General features: G+C 44.5%; 1 protein-coding gene across 4 annotated transcripts in view; it reads right to left on the reverse strand.

Annotated features, from left to right (window-relative positions):
- HELQ (helicase, POLQ like) overlaps positions 1-12,478 on the reverse strand; it is a 938,511-nt gene that overhangs the window by 300,994 nt on the left and 625,039 nt on the right. The window lies entirely within an intron of this gene.

The following is a 12,478-nucleotide window of genomic DNA, read 5'->3' on the forward strand; positions in this document are numbered from 1 at the left end:
CCCTGAATTGTAGTTTAAGTGTGACGAGTGAGGCTCGGGGGAGCATCAATGGTCAGCACACGCTCTTGCTGCAGATTAGTCAGAATGTCATAGCTACAATATTGTGGCCATGTGTCCCAGCGTGCTACTGGATGCACAAGTATAGGAATATCGAGTTGCTGGGGCATGCGAGCTAGGCCTGCGGTCTCAGCTATTTAAATTTAAAAGGCTGCAGTACAATGTCATCCCGAACCCTATCCGGCCATTCGAACTTACTGGGCTATATAATGGCAATACATGGCCATACATTTTCCTATAATGGCTGTAGCTCAGCAAGAGGCCTCAACAAGGTATATAATGACAGTACATGACCTTATGAGCATGCAGCTCGGTAATGCGCATAGTAATACCATTTGAGGGCAAACATGAGAGACAGAGCAAGCGGCACTGTGGGATCTTGCAGCCACTGCATCCAAGCTCTGTAGATGTATATGATATGGCATTTGTAACGCGCCTATACACAAGTGTTTCAAGGCGTAATGAGGCAAGGAATGGAGGACAGACAACGATCCTACTAGGCCAAGTGTCATTGAGATCGGAGGGGAAAAGTGCCAGGGGAAAGGGGAGGGGGCAGTGCTGTACATGGAATCAAAACAATAATAAGAAGTGCGGCCAGCAGGTGGCAGTGGCAAGGGTAAGTGCAGACAGCAAGTGTCCAAAAGTGCAGGCAGGGGGCACTGTAGGGTTACAGATACAGACCCAAATGCAAGGGTTCACGGGAGGCAGTGCGGGTGTGCAACAGGGCAGGCAGGGACCTGGACCCAAAATCAGAGGGTAGCCAGGTGACCAGTGCAGTATCAAACAGGAAATCAGCAGGGGGAGAGGAAGTGAGAAGGCAGAAGCAAAGAGGAAGGTCTTGAGATGCTTCCGGAACCGGAGATGGTTCTCCTCAAGTTTCAGAGAGGCAGGGAGGCTGTTCCAGAGGGAGGTCCCAGCCGAAGAAAGATCTACCACCAACTTGTTGCTTGGAGAAGCGACTGACCCTGAGGGAGTTGGAGGTGGAGGAGCGAAGAGCTTGAATAGGAAGGTATTTACAAAGAGAGAGTTGGAGGTATTGAGGACCCAGGCCCCAGAAGGCCTTGTGGACAATGCAGAGGGTCTTGAACTTAATCCTTGGAGCCAATGCAGAGATATCAGTGCTGGAGAGATATGATCCCTGGGCTTGAGGCCAAGGACAAGTTTCACAGTCCTGTTCTGGATGAGTTGCAGAGGGCGGAGAGTAGAAGCAGGTATATTTACAAAGAGGCTGTTGCAGTACTCCAGCCTAGAGAGAACCAGAGCTCTAGAGACAGTGAGCTTCTGGGGGAAGGAGAGGAAAGGCATAAGAGAGATCAAGTAAGATGAGCACAGAGGGGAGATTAGAATAAAGGTTTGAGAGCAGGTCTTCACAGATGTTCAGAAGAGCAGTTTCTGTGATTCTGGCTTCTGTATGCGATTACCACTGCAATGCTCCCTACTTGTTCTGTTCTTCACCCAGCTCTTTAAATTGCTATCATCAGGCTTCTTCTGCAGACTCAGAGCACAAAGCGGGTGCCATCTTGAATGTGCCTGGCCAAGGGGCGTGAGGCAAAAGTCTCAGCTTTCCTCCCGGATCACAGCACCAACGGGCTCTGAAGCTCACCACTGTCTCCTCTCCAAAGACCTGCTTTCAGATGCTGGGCAAGCTATCACGGTATTGGACCCAGCCAGTGGATCTTAAAATGAGCACAGCTCATCAATAAGAGACCTTACTTGGCCACACCCCTGCAATCTATGAAGAAATGGCCAATCCACTTCATTGTCATTGCTGTAATATTCTCTCCTGCCACCAAAAATATATTTATCCCCATACGTCCCAGCTTAGCTTATTCTGTAATTGCACCTGCCTGGTGGGGGCTGGGGACAGTCACGCAGGAATCCACCGACGACTCCTGTGTGTCTTCGGCTTCCCAAACCAAGCCGCAGCTGCTGCACTCGTCCGGACCAAGAGCACCTAATCCCCTTGGCTCTTTAACATCTACCTAGAGCCGCTTGCACACCTCATCGCCTCCTCTTCCTCCAACTTCCAGTGTTACACAGATGACACAAAGCTCTTCTTCAAAGGTCCTGCTGATTCTCTTGCACCCTCCATCATCCCCGACTACTTATCTGTCATCCAGTCCGGGTGCACTTCCAATGATCTCTGCCTCAATGACTGTAAAACTGAGATCCTTCCCATCGGGACCCCTGCTGCCTACTTCTTCCCTTCACTCTGGCCATCCTCCATGGGCTCTCCCTCTGCTCCTTTTTTCGGTAGCCAGATACCTTGAAGTCATCTTTGACTCCTCTCTCCCTCACACTCTGGACATTACCAAGAAGTCCAACTTTCAGCTCTTCCTTCTCAAAGGAATTCTCCACTTTCCCCCAGAGGCTCAATGTCACCCGGGCCCTGGTTCTCTCTATGCTGGACTACTGCAATAGCCTCCTCCTGAATCTACCTTCTTCCACTCTGTGTCCGCTCCAGCTAAATCCAGAAGTGGGCAGTGAGACTTACCCTTGGCCTTAAGCCCATGGACGGCATCTCTCCTGCCCTAAAAAGTCTTCTCTGGCTCCCGGTTTATGCATGGATTAAATTCAAATCCCTCTGCATCATCCACAAGGCTGTCTGAGCCCAGGGACCACAATATCTTCAACTTTATCCTACCAAATACTCTCCCCCTAGACCACAACATTCCTCTGGAACCAATTCATTGTGTGTAAAGCGTTTTGCTAAACAGATGGTAGGTGGTTGTTCGCTTTCCTAAACTGACTCCCTCCTATGGAACAGCCTCCCCCTGACTCTGTGACTTGAGCAGGACATTCTTGAATTCCGGAAGCTGCCCAATACTTTCCTCTTTACCGCCTCCTTCCCTTCTTCTTTCTTCTGCTAATCCCACAGTTGCTGTGTTTGGTGCCTGGGGCCCTTATGCATCCTCGGGGCCCCAGACCTCCCACACCCAATTGGCCCAGCTCCTGTCCACCCTCAGCACTTACCTTGGCACTCCCTCTGCCCTGGAGGTTTGCACTTACTCCTAACAGGCTCCTGGCCGTGTAGCACTCAACAACCATAGCACTTCATCAGTGGCTCACCCATGAGCTCGGACACCCTAGCACTTACCCCCTCTACCCCTCTTTCTTGCTGCACTTGCACCTTCTGAATATTCACAAGGAATATTAGGTTCGTCCTTTCATCCGTTTCCCCACTGTTCTTATTTAATATTGTGTTTTTTATTGTATTTCACTCCCTTTTTCACTCCCCTCGCCCTGTGGGCACTTTGAAACGGTATTCCACTTGCTGTATAAGCACCTAACAAGCAAACAATAAATAAATGGGATTCTGCCAGCACGTAGGTCACTGTGATGAATCTGATGGAGTCCATCATTGTTTTCCCGGCGGTGACCTCCTCCCATGTGGCCAGGGGATGGCAGACTACCTAATACTGACCTTAGGGGCGGCTATATTACGGAGGATCACATGGGGGAGATAACCTGCAGGGAGTTGTCATGGCTTCATTGGATGAGACATGGTATCACCCATTTCTCCTTGAGGCTAACCCTCCCATACCCAATATCCTCATGGCCTATAGTCATATGGCCCTCATCCTCCTATGAAGGGTAGCAAAAACCTTTCCCCAAACCCATACAACTCGGATCTGCCATGTGAAACCTTTGAAAACACGTTCTACAGTTCCACCTACGAATCATCCAGGACTGACTTGCCCTTTTAAAACCATTAAGAATGTTTATCCAAGTTCATGGTGCACAAAGTTAAGAATTGACTTCCTTGCCCAGAATTTTCAAGATATTGGGGCGAGGAAGAGGAACCGAGCAATTCAGAGCGAACTGAAACCGAATAATGCAGAGCGGAGAAGGCCACAAGCCCAAGGAGTGCTCTATTTACACATGCACACCACTGACCGGGAAATATAAAGAGCAGAAGCAGAGTGTCGAGGTCTGCTGCTGGCAGGCGAGAGCTGTCCCTCTCCGTGCGGATCGAGAGACAAAGGCTGAGACTTGTGTGGAGGAGCCAGGCATCTCCACAGCCAAGAAGACAGAAGCTGCCAATGCGAAGAGGACATGCTGCGGAAACTCAAAGAGCCGACAGAGTCCTGGGCATTTGCATGTGTCAGAAAGCAGCGTTTAACTCACGGGAGCCTGGAACAAAGCAGATGAGCCCAGCGGACGCCACAAGAGACGGGAAAGTCCAGAGGAAGCGGTCGAAAGAAGGAAACATCTGAAAGACCATCACAGGCTGACCGCGGTAAAAAACCAGGAACGCCAACAAGAACCAGCGCGTCCACCCAGAGACACCGGGGATCCCGGGGTGTATCGACGGCAACACCAAACACAAGCAATAGTAAAGAAAGAAACCAAGAGAGCAAGAGAAAGAGCTTATTGATAAAAGGGGAAATGAACTTTGAGTGAAAACCTTACGAGTATGTGAATGTATTCAGTGCAAGTTTATGGGAAACCTGGACAGGATAATATATCAAGAAGATACATTATCAAACAAAGTAAATGTGCAAGCCTTGGAGAGGGCAGGGGGCATGTGTGACTACAAGAAGCCCTTGCAGGAGAGTATGTAAGGCAATTAAAAGTGTGACTACAAGAAGCCATGGCACGAGAGGATACAAGGCAGTTACAAGAAATGTACAAAGGTTAAAAGGGTCCTGAGAAGGAATATCAGCACTAGAAAAAGGATTGTGTTAACTAGGATTGAAGGAGCAAAAACCCTGGTAAGAGAATATACCAGGTATCCTGAAAGACAGGAGAGAAGGAGCAAACCCCTGGAGAGTTTTACCAGGTATCCTGAAAGAGACAAACGTACAAAACCAGTGTTGTGTGTCTGTGTTGTTGCTAATTGAGAAAGACTTCAGGAACTGTCACTTGTGAAAATATCAGAAAATAAGGAAGAATCCTGGGGAAGCGGTCACCCTCTCGAGCAAGGATCTTTTATCCCTGAACAACCTTTGTTTTGGAGCTATTTATTCTTCCTTTTTAAACACTCTTCTAAACCAATCAAGGATAAGACATTACCATCTTCGCCTTAGAATTTAGTTTATAGTGTGGTGGTCAGAATAGAATTTTGGACATTGGACAGTTTTGTTTTGGACATTCTGACACAGACAGTTCCTTAGTTTTTGGTAGGGAAATTCCTCTTGTAGCAGGGTTAGAGGGGCATTTTCCCCAACCCCTTTTATTTTAAATAAACTTCTTTATTTATTTATTGGTAACTTGTTAAGCGCTTATACAATTAGCAAAACATTTTCAAAGTGCCCACAGGGCAACAGGGTGGGGACAGGGAGACAATGAACTACAACAAAGATAAATAATTGAATTGACAGTACAACAAATCAGAAGAATGATAGTGAGGGGAGACAAACCTACTATGCCTTGTGAGTGTTCAGAACGTGCAAGTGCAGTGTTCCAAAAGTGCAATTTTCAACCAAAATCATGGCACACTTGTATCTGAGTTTGATTCCCGACTTCTCACACCACCGACTGCTTAGTGCGCCAGTCCTTAAGCGTTTTAGGCTTTAAAAGTTTTCAAGAGTCGCAAAACATCTGCTGAACGTGATCGCGTGGAAGGCAATTGTGAATCTGTCATGGATAATGTTTTTATTGCAGGAAGGACAGAATTTAAAAGTGTAATTCCTAAATGTTGTGTAAACGTAAAGGCAGCAAGACAAGTACAAGTAGAAAGGAAAGTGAAAAGAGAAATTTTATAAGAATATAAACGTGTTGAACCGCCCACGCTCTTCCTACTGCAAAAGCCCAAAGCCTGGTAAAGTCGAGAAGGCGACAGCAGTTGAAAATTCAGATGGTAGTCGCCTGACGTTGGGGAGTAGCTCGTCGAGACAGCTGCTGGTATTAAATATCAATAAAAATAAACTGCAATCTATGTCTAGAAGCAAAGCTACGAACTCTGTAGCATGCGACCAACCACAATGGTGGGAAAAAACAATCTGAGGGACCTCGACGGGTGAATGATCATGGGTACAATACACGTCTCACAAGCATATTGCAAACAGGCCCAGTTGACGTCCCTTTTTGAAGTTCAAAAACAGAATACAATACACTGCACCTACCACTAGATATCAGCCTATGCACAGCATTTGATTCTAGGCAGATCCACAAAAAATATAATATATATAGATGCGATTGTGAGTTGGGTGAGGAGGAATGAATGGACTGTGGTGAGAGGCATACCTCAACATGGTGCCAAAGAGATCAACATTCATAAATGCGGTACCAAGTTGCCTATTTTATTAGAATGTTAAAAATGTGGTATTGTACATGTTTTGTGTATATATGTATATTCAGTGAAAAAACCTGAGTTAAGGTGTAAGTGGTGCAGATTTAACGCAACAAAACCTTTGAAATTCAGCAGGTGTGGGAAGTCCTGACCAGCTTAACTCGGCGCACTCGTGTTGATGTCCCCATAATGCTATGTCCCGCATAATGCCATTTTGTATGTCATTGTGAATCCCTTCCCTTATAATATGCATGTGCTCATGGGCTTTGCAACGGGAACGCGCCGAGTTAAGCTGATCATGACTTCCCACATCTTTAAATTTCAAGGGTTTTGTTGCGTTAAATCTACACAACTTTACTGCACCGTAACAAACGTTTTTCCAGAAAATTTCAAGGGTTTTGTTATACCATTGTTTAAGGGCCATTAGGCATGGCCTTCGGCTATGTCCACTGTATATGTTCCCCAAATATGTTTCTTTTGGACCCACCAGCGGGCCACGGGCTTCGGGCCAAAAACATGGGTTTACTTTCCACCTCTTTTTCCTAAATCCACTCTCTTTCCCCTTCCGACCCCTCCTGAACCCAACAACGGCTCTTTTCAGAACCATCAAGAAAGTTCAAAGAAAGATTTACACTAGGGGGAGCTGGATTTAATATTAAGCACCACAGCAATGGCCTAACCCTTCTGGTAACCGGCCGCCATTCAAGTTAAATGCCCAAACAATACAGGGGTCCCTTAACACAGGCAGCGGTACCGTTACTCGCAGTCTAAGCCCACTGCCGCGGATTATGGCGCACGATCATATATATTTTTTTATTGAATACCCCTGAGCACCATGCAGTTGCTAAGAGTGTTTAATTCGAGGAAAAAAAACACAAACTTACCTTGGGCGCACTTCAGCACAATCCTTACTACTTCAAATCCAATTTCTCTGTGCATGACCGTGACATCATCAACAGGTAAATTTACTTCAGAAAAAACAGCACAACGTCATACTGCAAGGTTATATATACATTGTCAAACTGCAACAATTCAAAATGTCCAAGCACTCTGTCTCTACTGTGGACTTAAACTCTGATGTTGCATCTAGCTCAGCATCACTGCGCCACGCATTCCATCTCTCTACTGAGACTTCGTCAGGTAAACATTGTTACTTTGTTTCAAGCCGTTATTTATCCCTTTGATGATACGTGTACCAGCTGACACATTACATCCGACATGTGACACAAACATATTCCTATCTACAAACAGCACCAAAGTGGCTGCCATTTTGACATGGCTAAACATTCATATAGGCAATACAATTTTTATATTAGATCTGATTATTCATCTCTAATCATTTCCAGGGTTTTAATATGATACATTTTAACCAATTTCATTAAAAAAAATTGATTCAGAGGTGATAACTAATTATCTCTTGATCACTTGTCTAGTTAGTATGTTCATATCTCATTAATACATCAAACGCTCTTATTTGTTGTTATAATTAACTAGATTACACTAATATATTCAATTATACTACCACCTCCAGTCATTATATAGTCATTATAAAGATGTATCGCTAACTCTTCATCCAAGTTAGGACCATTAGTTTTCATAGTATTACATTCTATAATCAACCTAGATTCCAGATTTCTAAGGCATCTTTCACTATTTCCATTTTCTCAGCATGTGCCAGTGCAAATAATCTCATTAATGTTGCATCTGCATTGTGACTTTCTGCAAAATGAACAGCAAGAGGGTAATTGTCATCTTTATTTTTCATTGCCCTGTAATTTTGAAGAATCCTCACTTTCAGCATACATACAGTTGAACCAATATATAGCATATCACAGGGACAACCAATGGCATATACCACAGATCTAGTTAAACAATCTATTTGATGATTAATACACCATTTTGTTTTGTTTCATGCCATATTTCACCATAGTATTTGGTTCTGCATAACAACACATTTGACATCCTTTACATTTACATTTATGGAAAACATTTTACTGGAAATCTGGTTAACCATTTATTTCAAGTGTTCTCTTCTTGTCTCAGAGCACTTGGGGAAATCATATCTTTTAGTGATTTTGCACTGGAAAATTTTATGCAAGGTCTATCACCCAAAAGATGTTCCAGAACTCTGTGTTGATTATAGACCAATGTCTTTGTAAGGTAGGTCTAATCTCTTTAGATTGCTTACCATATTGGGTGATATATCTGATGGTAGGATTCTCATAATTTAAATGTTTACCTGCTAATTACAAGGCATCAATTATATCTCTTGTCTTAGTTTTCTCAAACGACCCCCTGGTATTCTTTGGGTGCATTCTCTAGCTATAGAATGTGCTCCCATGTTGCCGGCCTCCTCTTCAAAATCTTTCTCCAGAGTACAATTACACTTCGCCCTAATTAACTTGCCATAGGGAATACTGTTGATTACTGATTTTGGATGATGGCTTTGTGCAGAATCTAATTGGATGCTTTTTTTCCTGTGTAGTTTACTACATATCTTATCATTCTCAACAAAAGACAGTACATCCCAAAAAAAACTCTTTTGCACTACTTTAGCAGGTTAGCCTCAAATTCATATCATTATTATTCAATGCCACTAAATATTCTTGAAGCTCTAGTCTGTGCTTCTCCAGATAACAAATATGTAATCTATGAAGCAGAACCAACATACAATATGTTCAACATATCGATCACATTTCTCTGCCCATGCTATGTGTTGCTCCCACAAAGTTTTCCATGTAAAATGTGTTGTCATGCAGAACCAAATACTATGGTGAAATATGTCATGACACAAAACAAAACATGGTATATTAATCATCAAATAGGTAGTTTAACTAGATTTCTGGTACATGTCATTGGTTGTCCCTGTGATAAGCTATATACTGGTTCAACTATATGTATGCTGAAAGTGAGGATTTCCCAACATTATAGGGCAGTCAAATATAAAGATCACAATTACCTTCTTGCTGGTCATTTTGCAGGAAGTCTATGCAGATGCAATATTAATGAGATTCTTTGCACTGGCACATATACCTGAGAAAAAGAGAAACAGATAAAGATAATTCAGAACATTGGAATCTAGGTTGATTATAGAATTTAATACTATAAAACCTAATGGTTATAACTCAGATGAAGAGTTAGCGATATATGTATATAATGACTAGAGATGGTAGTATAATTGAATGTATCAGTGTCACCTAGTTAATTACAACAACACATGAGAGTGCTGGATGTATTCATGATATAAACATACTAACTAGAAGAGTCATCAATATATAGTTCTATCCACTGAAAAAGTGGACAATTGTGTAAAGAGTGGTGTGAGATTGTAATAGAACATATTACAGAGTCAAAGAGGTTGATATTTTTCCACAATGTGAAATGTAGCCCACTTGGGCAGAATATTTTAAGAAAATAACATACTGACTTATTTAAGCATATAAGAATGTGTCTGTTCTAGATATTAAATACAATTGGGCATACAATGTTTTTAAGGATTCAGCGGTTTGCTCATTGGAGCAGAATGATTCATAAGTAACTGCATTAGACTTATCCTTCAAAAGAACAAGTTACTTCTTACCTTCTAACGTTCTTTCGACGGGATGTTCCTCCGACGTATTCCTCATTTTAGATATCTCCTTCCAGCTCTGCTGGCCTCGGAAATTTTTTTCTCTCTAGAGGGCGCTGCGCGTCGACGTCCTCCGAGTCGATGTCCCTCGACAGCCGCCGTATCGACGTCGACGTCATCCTGCCTATAAAGGTCGCGCGCAGCGTCCGTTGCTCAGTTCCGTTTTGTAGCCCACAATAATACTTTCTGGACTAGACTAATCACCCTGAAGGAGCATAAGCTGCAACAACACGGGAAGTAAAACTGCGGGGATGGATGGGAGGGCCGATGAGGAATACGTCGGAGGAACATCCCGTCGAAAGAACGTTACAAGGCAAGAAGTAACTTGTTCTTCGAAGGGATTGTGTCCTCCAACGTATTCCTCATCTTAGATAGGCTCCCATAGCAGTATTCTATTATTGGAGGAGGGAGTACTGACTTCACGCTGTCTTCTATTGATGAATAGAATGCAGCACAGCCCTTCCAAACCTAGTCTCTTGACTGGAGGAGGAATCCAAATTGTAAAAACGTGTAAAGGTATGGACAGACGACCATGTAGCGGCCGCACAGATGTCTTTAACCGGCACTCCTCTTTTGAGGGCCGATGAAGCTGCAATACCTCTGGTCGAATGAGCCCTAAGGTTTTGAGGGGGCTCTTTCCCTGCCAGTTTATAACATTCCAGAATGGCTAGAATGATCCATCTGGAAATGCTCTGCTTAGTTATAGGTAACCCCAGCTTGTGACCTGTGTAACCTACAAACAGCTGGTCTGCCTGTCTTATCCTGGCTAGTCTACTGATGTAAAAACTTAAAGCCCTTCTAGGGTCTAGCCTGTGTAACCTCTCTTCCTCTTTCCCCGGGTGAGGAGGAGGATAGAAAGATGGTAGGGTAATCTTCTGAGTGATATGGAATTCAGAAACCACCTTTGGGAGGAAATTAGGCTTCACTTGCAGGACAACTTTGTCTTTGTGAAATATTGTGTGAGGGGGTTTACAAGAAAGAGCTTGTAATTCGCTCACCCTTCTAGCAGATGTAAGTGCTATTAATAAAACAGTTTTAAGGGTAAGGAATCTTAACGAACAAGAATGGAATGGTTCGAAAGGTGTGCCCATCAGGAAAGTTAGTACTAAGTTTAAATCCCATAGGGGAACTTGGAATGGTCTTGGGGGATAAACATTGGTTAACCCCTTTAGAAACTGTATTACCAAGGGTAATTTGAAATAGGATGGTTCTTCCGCAGTGCGCTTAAAGATGGATAGCGCTGCGAGATAGCCCTTAATGGTGCCAACTTGAAGGCCTGAATTCGCCAAATATAGAAGGAAGGACAAAACCATTGGTGTACCACATGAAAAAGGGTCGATATTCTGTTCTCTACACCAGCTGCAAAATCTGTTCCAACGGCAGCAGTATAAAGACTTTGTTGCTGGCCTCCTTGCCGAAAGCAACACCTCCATAACATCATCAGGGAGGTCCCAATCCTTGTACCTCAACCTTTCAGAAGCCAAGCGTGAAGGTTGAGGGTTTTGATGTCTGGATGGAGAACCTGACCTCCCTTCTGTGAGAGTAGGTTCTCTCTGAGTGGAAGTCGAATTGGAGGGCAGATGGACAAGTCTAGAAGGTCAGGGTACCACGTTCTCCTGGCCCAATCCGGGTCAATTAGGATCATGGTTCTCCGGAATCTTCTCAACCTCCTGATCATTTGAGGAATGACAGGGACCGGTGGAAACGCGTACAGAAGCGGAAACTCCCAGTCCACTATGAACGCGTCTCCCAGAGCTCCTCTCGGGGGAAATTCCCTTGAGCAGAACAGATCGCATTTCCTGTTGACGCTGGTGGCGAACAGATCCACCTGAGGGGTTCTCCAAAGGGCAAAGATCTCTTGAAGGACTTCCTGAGCTAGTTCCCACTCGTGGGAGACTGTGCTCTGCCTGCTCAGAGCGTCCGCTGTCAAGTTCTTCTCTCCGGCTAGGTGAACTGCCGATAGAGAGATTCCTTCTTGGATTGCCCAAAACCAGAGCTGCATCGCGTCTCTGCACAGGGGTAGTGATCCTACGCCTCCTCTTTTGTTGAGGTAATGCATGGCCACTGTGTTGTCCGTCATTATCAGGACGTTTTCCCTTGTACAGCTGGCAGGAACGCCTTCAGCGCAAGTCTGATGGCTCTCAGCTCTAACAGGTTGATATGTAGTCTGGACTCCGATGGAGACCAACGACCGCTGATGGTCAAGTGGTTGGCGTGGGCACCCCACCCCGTGAGTGAGGCATCCGTGACTACTGTTATCTCCGGCCAGGGTTGCCAAAAATGTTCTCCTTTCAGAATGTTCTCCTGACAGGCCCACCACTGAAGGTCTCGAGCTACTCTGTAGGGAACCTGAAGAAGATCTGTCATTCTCCCTGAGAATTGTGACCACTGAGTCCTCAGTGCCCACTGGAGGGATCTCATTCTCAGGCGAGCCTCTGGCACTAGGAAAATGCAGGATGCCATGAGGCCTAGCAACCTCAAAAAGTCGAAGGCTGGGAGACGTTGGGCATGTTGAAACTTGGTAACCATCTGTAGAATATCTTGAGCCCTCACCTCTG

The sequence above is a fragment of the Ambystoma mexicanum genome, chromosome 6q (genome assembly GCF_040938575.1).
Source record: "Ambystoma mexicanum isolate Mex_15411 chromosome 6q, UKY_AmexF1_1, whole genome shotgun sequence".
In the NCBI taxonomy this organism is placed as follows: Eukaryota; Metazoa; Chordata; class Amphibia; order Caudata; family Ambystomatidae; genus Ambystoma; species Ambystoma mexicanum.